Source organism: Odontomachus brunneus, unplaced genomic scaffold (genome assembly GCF_010583005.1).
Source record: "Odontomachus brunneus isolate Ranch 3 - 2012 unplaced genomic scaffold, Obru_v1 Obru_scaffold_084, whole genome shotgun sequence".
Classification (NCBI taxonomy): domain Eukaryota; kingdom Metazoa; phylum Arthropoda; class Insecta; order Hymenoptera; family Formicidae; genus Odontomachus; species Odontomachus brunneus.
The window spans coordinates 998,958-1,008,960 of NW_022639534.1; the positions used below are offsets into that span (position 1 = coordinate 998,958).

At 32.7% G+C, this 10,003-nt stretch overlaps 1 protein-coding gene across 2 annotated transcripts in view; it reads left to right on the forward strand.

Moving 5' to 3' along the window:
- LOC116847864 (acetylcholinesterase-like) overlaps nucleotides 1-10,003 on the forward strand; it is a 523,728-nt gene that overhangs the window by 502,478 nt on the left and 11,247 nt on the right. The window lies entirely within an intron of this gene.

The window sequence follows — 10,003 nt, forward strand, 5'->3', positions numbered from 1 at the left end:
CCCCCCCCCCCCCTCTCTCTCTCTCTCTCTCTGTTAATTTACTTCGCCCAAGTTAATTTACTTTCTTCAGCTATCTTCCTTTTCTTTTCTCTAACAAAAGTTTATTTATTCTAGTTATTATTTTTACTTTCCCTTCTTACATTTTATTTTTATTTTCGGTAATTATGCATTTTAACAGAGCAACCTTCAATGACCTTGATCTTGACATATGTTATAGAGGTCACCCTCCTGAGTAACCCTCAGAAAGTTTTAGGCGGCGCTCGTTGTTTCTTAAAAAATTATTAACAAAAGAAGTTGCATAAAATGAATGTAATTTTTGGGCACCGTGTATACAAAAACAACGAATTTCAATGCTAGGAAGATGCTTGCTACACACACACACACACTGCTCGCCAGCAAGCGAAAAATATCGAACGACGAGCGGAGGGCGTAGCCCCCCGCACCCCCCTAAAAACTAACTTAACCCAACCTATCGTCACATTACCTGTCAGTCATTGTTTATTAAAGTGTCCAACTTTTTTTCTTAATAATTTTTTAATGAACAATGACTGACGGCTAATGTGACGATAGGTTGGGTTAGATTAGTTTTTAAGGGGGTGCGGGGGCGCAGCCCCCCTCTCGTCGTTCAATATTGTTTTCGTGTTACAAATGTTAAAAATGTTAAAAATATTCTTAATTTAAATATTTTTATGGTAATTGTGAAGGAAAGGCCCACTCTCATCGATTTTGTTAAAATTTAGTAAGATAGTGTATTTTGACGCGTAAAAACCGAATCTGAAAGCTAAAAAGCTTTTGTGAGAAATTCACTTTTTAGCTTAAGCACAGGAGACCGCGACACTCACCTCGCTGCAGTGCGGAGGATCGAAGCCCCTCAATCACACAGCTAGAGATAGACGGTATGACAGATTTTCTAACCTAACGCGCCTTCAACTTTATCTATTAATATCTCGCTTCGCAGTAAAGAGCGACGGTTTTGTCAGAGGAAAAAGTTGTTTTTCGTACAAAAATGCGTCGATTAAGTCTATTTTTATCGAAATCGGAAGTGAGGTCACTAAACTGAATAATTACCAAATTCTTTTGTTAATAATTTTTTAAGAAACAACAAGCGCCGCTTAAAATTTGTTTAAGGTTACTCAGGAGGGTGATCTCTATAACATATGTAAAGATCAAGGTCATTGGAGATTGCTCCATTAAAATGCATAATTACTTTATTTTCTTTCTTCTTTTTCGTTTATGTAGAAGAAAATGTAGTAATATGAAACTTGGCAATATAAAACAAGTCTGACTTCTCAATCAACCGCTACAATTTGTCGATAACTTGAGCATAGCTATTAAGATTCTCATCAACCACTAAAATGGTCTTACGTCAATACTACGTTGTCTACAATGCTAAAATAAGCCACTTTGTTTTCTTCTTATTAAAACGTTTTATAAAATAAGATTCAAGATATTTTTCCCGTCTTAATCGATAAATCTAACATATTATTAACTTATTATTTGGAAATATTTTTTTGCCTTGAAATTCGTTGGATCATTTAGAAAATAGCTATGGAACAAAGTGTTTCATATTAATAACCACGCTTTACTTCAGGTATCACTATGCCAAAAAAAGAATTGCGATTGATACTGAAATAAGTACTTACGTTTTATACAGTAAGTGTGAAAGTGATGTTTTTATTTGAGACTATTTCATAGACCTATAAAAGACTTTTACGCAATTTGAATTATTGAGCTTTCTTCTCTTAATTCTTATAGAAATTTTATTTTATTTTACTTTTAACTTTTGATTTTTACATTCAAAAAAGTTCAATAAAAAAAATGTTTTAACACCAATAATATTATAATAAAAGTAAACGTTTTTATATTTATTATTATCCCGTTTTCCAAGATCCATTTTTGCAATATGTTTAAAAAATTTTTGTATTCTTTGAACAGTTAATTTTTTTCCTAATAATTAAATGAGAAAAAAAAATATATATATATAACTATAAGAGATATATTTGCTAACACTTCTAACACACACATACACACACATACACACACACACACATAGTTATTGATACAATTATTGCATTAAATATTGGATTTCTTGTCTAAAACAAAAAATATATTCACTTTACTATCTTTTCCGCTACAATCATTTGCATAAAGATTCGACATTTTTTTTATAAGTTTTTACACTACAATGATTCTTACACTTATGCTTATACGTTACTTTCATTCAATTCGTATTGAAAAACTGGACAGCTCTCAAATCTCTCAAATGTCCAAGATTATATAAAAAATTTCGCGCAGTCTCGTTAAATTTGTGGATCCATATACTTGTCCAAAATAAAGTGTCGCGACCATAAACTTAGAGATAGACTGCAATTCCATACTAAAGGGCTGAAGTTAGTATTAGTAAGAGAGGGTCATAGAAAGTAAAATGCTTTTCTTGTCTAATTAGTAGAGAAAAATAAATAGGAGAAACGATTATATATGTGGTCAATACTTCCTCTCTTTTATTTCCTTTATATCATCCACTCCTATACAGGGTGAGTTTTTTAACTTGAGACTGTAAGATATCTGGAAAAATGAGCATTGTACAAAAAAATGTTCCAAATAAACATTCAATATTTTAGAGGGCAATACTATGTTTGAATATAAAAATCGTAGATATCTATGATAATTTTTTATCTGTTTTTAGCTTTATTCGGGATTAACGACGTGACGGAAATTATAATCCCTTTGGGGTGCTTGTTTATTGTGAGTCTCCTTGTCTCTCATCATTTAATTCAATAAGTGTTCGAACTGATGACCTTCAATTTCGATGTATTTATTGATCCAATAACAAGAATGATTAACTAATTTTTTCCGAATGCAGCGCCATCTATCAGGAATCGAAAAAAATATTTCAGATAAAATTTACGTGTTTTTAGATGTAAAATCCGAATCTGCAATAAAAAATAGGGTTCCTATTTAAGATTTCAAAGTTATCCCCCAGCCCATCCCCAGACGGGGCGGGAGGCGGCTAACTTTTGCGGAATAGTATTGCCCCCTTGAAAATATTGAGGGTTTATTGGAACATTTTTTCGTACAATGCTTATTTTTCCAGATATTTTACAGTCTCAAGTTAAAAAACTCATCCTGTATAGTACTATATGACAGAAAAAATAGCTTACTCAACATATATCTGTCCTTTACTCTTAGCTTCAGCCACATCTCATAAGAAAATGTTCAGTCTATCTCTATAAGGCTATGGTCACAACTTTTGTGCAAACGACTGTATATATACTGGATATCCCATACCAACTATCAAATATTGAAATGATAAGTAATAAAAGTCAATTCGAGCCAAAACGTTCTTTGCCATTTTTTAATAGTAATAGTTAATAAATTATTAATTAATTAAGTTTAATGATTAGTGTGACTTAATTGGCGCAACACAGATAATATGCAATATTCTAATTAGTGAACTCCTTTTCTTAATCAAAATAGCGAAGCTAATCTAAGAGACGGGAGAACCTGTACTCCGCTAATTAGGGCGCGTTAAATATCAAATTTAATTAATTAATAACTCATTAATTATCGTTCGTATTAAAAAATAGCAAATAACTTTACGTTCTGGTTTGACTTGTACTATCTGCGGTTTCAATTATTTGGAGGTTAGTGCGGGACACTCTGTATATTGCTATATTCGTTCATTCATTGCTCTGCTATCGATATATTCTTAAAGAGCTTATCCTAGAACATAAATAAACGTTAAAATAAAATAGATTTTTTATCCTATAAAAAGCACATAGGGTGAAGATATATAAAAAAATTTATGCAAAATTGTCTTTTAAAAATAGAGACAAATTATTTTTATAAATAAAAATCTCTCTCTCTCTCTCCCCTCCCTCCCTATCTCCCTCCCTCTCTCTCTCCTCTTCCTTCCTCTCCCTCTTCCTCTTCCTCTCTATCTATCTATCTATCTATCTATCTATCTGTCCATCTCTCTATCTTTCTCTTTCTCCCTTTGTTTTTCCATTTTGCACGCGCATGACACGGCACCGACTAATTAGCCCTTGACTCATGAAGCGTACGTTCCTGACGAGTTGTCGGCACTTGTCACGATTGTAGCGCGGCCCACTCGAGCGTTTTTACACGTGGCGAGTCACAATGTCGCGCTTCGTTCCGGACATTTCTCGTCCTCGACGGCATACGGCTCGTTGTGATCGCGCGGGGGGCATCGTGTTCGTCGATACACCAACGGGCGCACGACACATGGCTCGTGTCGCGCGATTTCGCGATCTCTTCTCATTGCGCATGCAGAACTCCTCGTGTCTCTTGTAAACTTTATTTTACAGCGGGAACTTATCGCCGCCGTCAGCTGTGACCGACGTCGCACGGTCAATGGTCTTTAAACTGCAGCGAGACTCGTCGTGAAATTAATTAAATTTCCCCGAGTTCTTATCGTGTCCGTGCAAAATTGATCAACGCCCCGCTTAGCGGAGGATCTTCACCGGTGGCGTGCGCAGGATCTTCGGTGTCGTCACGCGAATATCGTGTTTCTCAAATTCGATGTAATATCACGAGCGGTAAATTCCGTCGTAATCGCGGTTATCTCGACAATCTCTTGGAAAAATTCACCGAGAAATATAATCCCGCCTACTTTACAATAAATGGCATGCAGACGTGGTTTTTCGATTGTAGAGAAATATAACGCTTGATATCTGATGTACTGAGAGAAAAAATGGTTAATCACGCTAAAATTATAGTCGTCTCCGGCGCCAAATATTCTTTTTTTGTTCTAAAAAGAAGTAGAAGTAACATAAAATTATTATCCCTAACGTTGAATTATATAACCTGGCATGAAATGAAAATTTTTTAATAATAAATGGCGTAAAATTAACATGCAACATAATTACATAGACAAAATTTCATAGTAAAAAATGTCATAAAAATTTTTAACTGAAATCGACATTCTGCCTTAAATCATTATTTTCCCGCCTCATATGCTGTTCATATTTTAGGAATATTTACATTATTATTATTATGTTTATATCATTTAAAAAATTTACTATGTTTCTTAGCAAAATTTATAACAAGATACTTAACAAGATACCTTAACAAAATAAACTTTATTTCAATTTATTCTTGTACAACTAGAAAAAATAGAATTAAAAAGAATATATGTATATAGAAAAAAGTTAAAATATTTTCTCCGTTGTTTAATAATTTCTTTCTAACGATGCATTTTTTGGTTGTTTTTTTAATATAAAGCTATTACAGTGATAGATTACTGCTTGGATACATTACTCCTACTTCTTTAAGTAACAAATTAATAATTAGTCAATAATGCGTATAAGTAAAAAATTCTAATAACTTAATTATATTACTTTACGTTAAAGTAATTAACGGTCGGTCTGTACACATTATAAAAAATCCATCAAAACTCAAATAGAGTTAAACGTACTCAATTCTGGAATTACATGTGGCGAAATCATTATCCTAATTCTTTCAACAAACTTGCATTCTTTCAATCTCTTGTTTGTGCAAAACCAAACTTTAGCTTAATGAAACCATTATAAAGCTAAACCAACACTTTATTGGTCGAATTTATCATTTGATTTATTTAATCTTTCACCGGAGGTAGAATTGCTTGTATTATGCAGTTAAATCAACCTTTTGATAGCTGAGAAAACATTTACACTATATATTTAACTACGTTTCTGTTTCGTTGACCCTTTGTCGTCCATTAAATTTTGTAGCTGAAATTCCTACATCAGATTGTTGATTCGACACGTTTTTATTCAATTTCACTCGATTGCAGTTTGCGCAATAAAATTTGCATAATCCTGAATTTAACTATTTTTATCCAATTTTTTTTTAGTGAGCACTATAAAAAAGAATTAGTTGAAAAAACTCGAATCGAGCTGGACAAACTCAATTTCGGGGTTGAGGGAATATAACGAATTGACCGTTCTTTTTACCCGTTTTTTTTTTTTGTTTTTTTTTCAGTATGTACGCACAAAAAATATCATTTTATGGCGAAGAGAAACGATTATTCAGATTACTTTTCTTCTCTTAAGTAATGATTATCTTCATCAAAAAATCTTTTCTTTAACATTAGTCTTCAAATATGCTTATCATTTTAGAAAATTCTTAAATTTTAGAAAAGTTTATTATCATGTACTCAAGAGAAAAATTAATCCTGTTTATAAGAATATTATAAAACGTTATCGAAAGAAAAGTTGGTGTGTCTTTACCAGTGGAGTAGCCAGAGGGGCTGAGCGGGCGCAGCCTTCCCCCCCGAAATTGATTTTTGGGTTACGCTAAGTGTGAGAAAAATGTTTCCAAATGACCTTTTTTTCTCATCAAAAATAAAAAGTACAGCCCTCCCCGAAACTTTTTTCTAGCTACGCCACTGGTCTCTACTTAGTAAGCAAAAAAACGATATTTCGTTTTAATTTAACATTCTTGATTAAAATGCTAAACTTGCTAGGATTTAGTGTGTATTTTGAATAAATTTAATACTTATGATGAACTTATAATAGATTTGCGAATACAGGGGGATGTTGCCATCAACGAACCAACTAATATTTATTCATAATACTTTTAATTTTTGTTCAAATAAAACTTGTTATGTCAGAAAAATGTTTGAAAAAATAGGAGATTAAGCTATGATATACGAAAATTTTTTTATCTCTTTGTTAAATTAAAAAAATAGAATATTTTAAATAGATCTATTTTTCGTTATACCCATTGATAGAAATATAATCTCTTATAAATGAACCAAAGTATTCCTACGAATGAATTATAAAAAAAAAACATATTTAATCTACACACTGTTTTTTTTTATTAAATAAAGTTTATGGATACATATTTAATTAAATAAAGTTTATGATACATACTTAATGATACGTATATGAATATATTTTTACATTGCACAAAATTAAATTTTAATTTACTTTTATGTTGATTATAAATAAATATTAATTACTGGTGACAACAGAGTATAGTAAATAGACGACCTCGAAAATCGCTTCAATTATACAAGAAATTTCGAGTAGTTCCTGTATCATTTATTAGAGATTTCTCATGGATGGAACATTTTAAAAATCAGTCCACTTTTAGAAACTGTGGGCGGTTCATTCATAGGACTTTTGTTATTTTTACTTTCGAGTTTCTTGCCACAATAAGATTATAAAACCGATCGAACAGCATGGCATTAGATGCATGGCACAAAGAAGTGTCTTTTCGAACTATACAGGGTGGCCCACTTAAATCGAATACCTTAAATATATATTTCACTTATTTTTGATGATACAGAAAAATGATTCAGATGAAAGTGGAAAGGTGTCGAGGGGGACACATTTTGGTCACGTTGTTTTTTTTGTAGGTGGAGGTGCTAAAAAGATATGAGGGTCACCTTTACTTTTTTAAATGGAATAATGATTTTTTTATAAACACGATTCCTTTATTTATTTTATGTATAAAAATACTAAGAAGTATAATTGTCGAAAAAGCAATAGTTTATGAGATGTTTTATACTTTATTCTGACAAAAAATTTACTTAAGGAAATGTTCAAAATAATATCTTCTAACTTGAATATATTTAAATCCCATCGACTTTTTTGTTTGAAACAAAAAACGTTGAAAAACATTGGGAACATTGAAAAACATTGTTCTCAATGATACCAACTACACAAAAGAACATGAAATATTTTGGAAGCATGTGCGAGTATAAATTCAGAAATGATAGAAAATGTAAGAATATCATTTATGTATCGTATCCAAAAATGTATTGAAGTGGATATCGGAGGATATCATTTTGAACATCTCCTTGATTAAATTTTTTGTCAAAATAAAGTATAAAATATCTCGTAAACTATTGATTTTTCGACAATTATACTTCTTAGTATTTTTATACATAAAATAAATAGAGGAATCATATTTATAGAAAAATTATAATTCCATTTAAAAAAGTGAAGTGACCTTCATATCCTTTTAGCACCTAGAAAAAAAGCAACGTGACCAAAATGTATCCTCCTCGATAGCCTTCACTTTTATCTGAAATATTTTTCCGTATCATCAAAAATAAGTGAAATATTCAAAGTGTCAGATTTAAGTGGACTACCTTGTATACGCCAATATTGATAAAACATATATTGAATAACCAAAAGCACAAGGTGAAAACTGTGAGAAATGAAGTTATGAGAAATGAAGTAATTTTTTTTTCTTATAAAACATTAGTCGAGATACCAACACTGAAAACATGTAAAAATATAAGTGGCATACTCTGCAAGAACAATTTTATGTCATTGATCATGTGCAGTAAATAGAACATGAAAAACGACCCATCCATTGGGCTACTCCACTATAATTGCATAACTTTCCCCTTACGAAATATCTAAAACAAGTAACATTCATTTAAACGCAGTATGCGTTTATTGTCTTGTGTGTAGCATTTACTACAGAATAGTTTGCCTGACTACAATTATTTCACTGTGCAATTATAATCACAAGCAGCAAACACTTCCTTTTCAGTGGGCATGTCGCCATTCTCCCATCGAACATTAACACTCGCAAATTTGATCTCCGGGACTTCGGAGGTGAGGAAGTACATTTCCGAAACACGAAATTGCGCACACACGCGCGCGCACGGTCAACATGACTACGCGATTACGCGATTAAGTTTTCCCTCTCATCAATATTGCGCGCTCTTTAAACGCCGGCACGATAAATAATTCAGTTATTGGCCGATCAATAGCGGCCACGTGGCCAGAGTTTCCATGTTGACCGTTTCATTATGTCAACGATTGACAATGCGCCGTGCGCGCAGGTTTGCAGCGCAGCCGGGAAACTCGATACTCGCGGCGCGCCGGCTGTTATTGCAAATAATTTCGATGTTTCTGTTTATTCGGAACATATCGGATTAAACAGCAGCGATTGTTTGCAAAACGTAGCGGGCGATTGCGCACGTCCTCGTTCCCAATAGTTTTCGATCATCGCGTTTTCGACAACGCACTCGCGAGATACCGGAGAATTCGCGCGTAAACAGTCGAGAGCTTTTGCTTGTGCAATGAAGCTGCGACGAATACACAAGAGGATATTTTCGGGCGGACCTTTAAAACACGCATGCGTTCTTCGTGATGCTGTTCACAGCTGTTCACATAGAATAGCTGTTCATATTCGATATGAAGAGAAAAAGGAGAGATCGACACCATAAACTTATATACACCTAAAAAATAATTTTAATAGAAGTAGAATTCTCTAAATCTTAGAGGAATTTGCTCTTATATATGGTCTCAAGAGGATTACTTTGAAATCAAGAGAAAAATAATCTTAAACACAATTCTTAAACTAACAATGAGATTCAAAATGGCACATAAGGAGCAAGCACGGATGTCTTAGTGCTATTAAATACTAATATTACTTTTTTAATATTAATATGATTGTGAGAGGATAAAATTGTCCAGTATGTTAAACGCACGTATCGAAATTTTTTCTTCGATTATCGTACGCGGAGAATCAACCTTCCATACTTAGACCGATCCTTGAGTCCCAATTTTTATATATACAGGGTGTTTTTTTAACTTGAGCCTGCTAAATATCTCGAAAAATTGTACGACAAAAATGTCCCAAATAAACCCTCAATAGTTTCAAGGGCGCAATTCAATCCCACAAAAATTATCCACCTCCCGCCCCCCACTTCTCCGCGTACGATAATCGAAGAAAAAATTTCGATACATGCGTTTAACATACTAGACAATTTTATCCTCCCACAATCATATTAATATTAAAAAAATAATATTAATATTTAATAGCACTAAGACATCCGTGCTTGCTCCTTATATACCATTTCGAATCTCACTGTTAGTTTATCTATTCGAGGAGCTTTCTATTATTTCGGTTTATCTTAACAATTCTTAAAGATAGAGAAATTTCATATTGAATGTACAGTGCAAATCTATTTGTTCTTAATCTAAATTTTCTCTTATATATTACTTCAACTCAAAAATATTTCCTCGGATTTAAT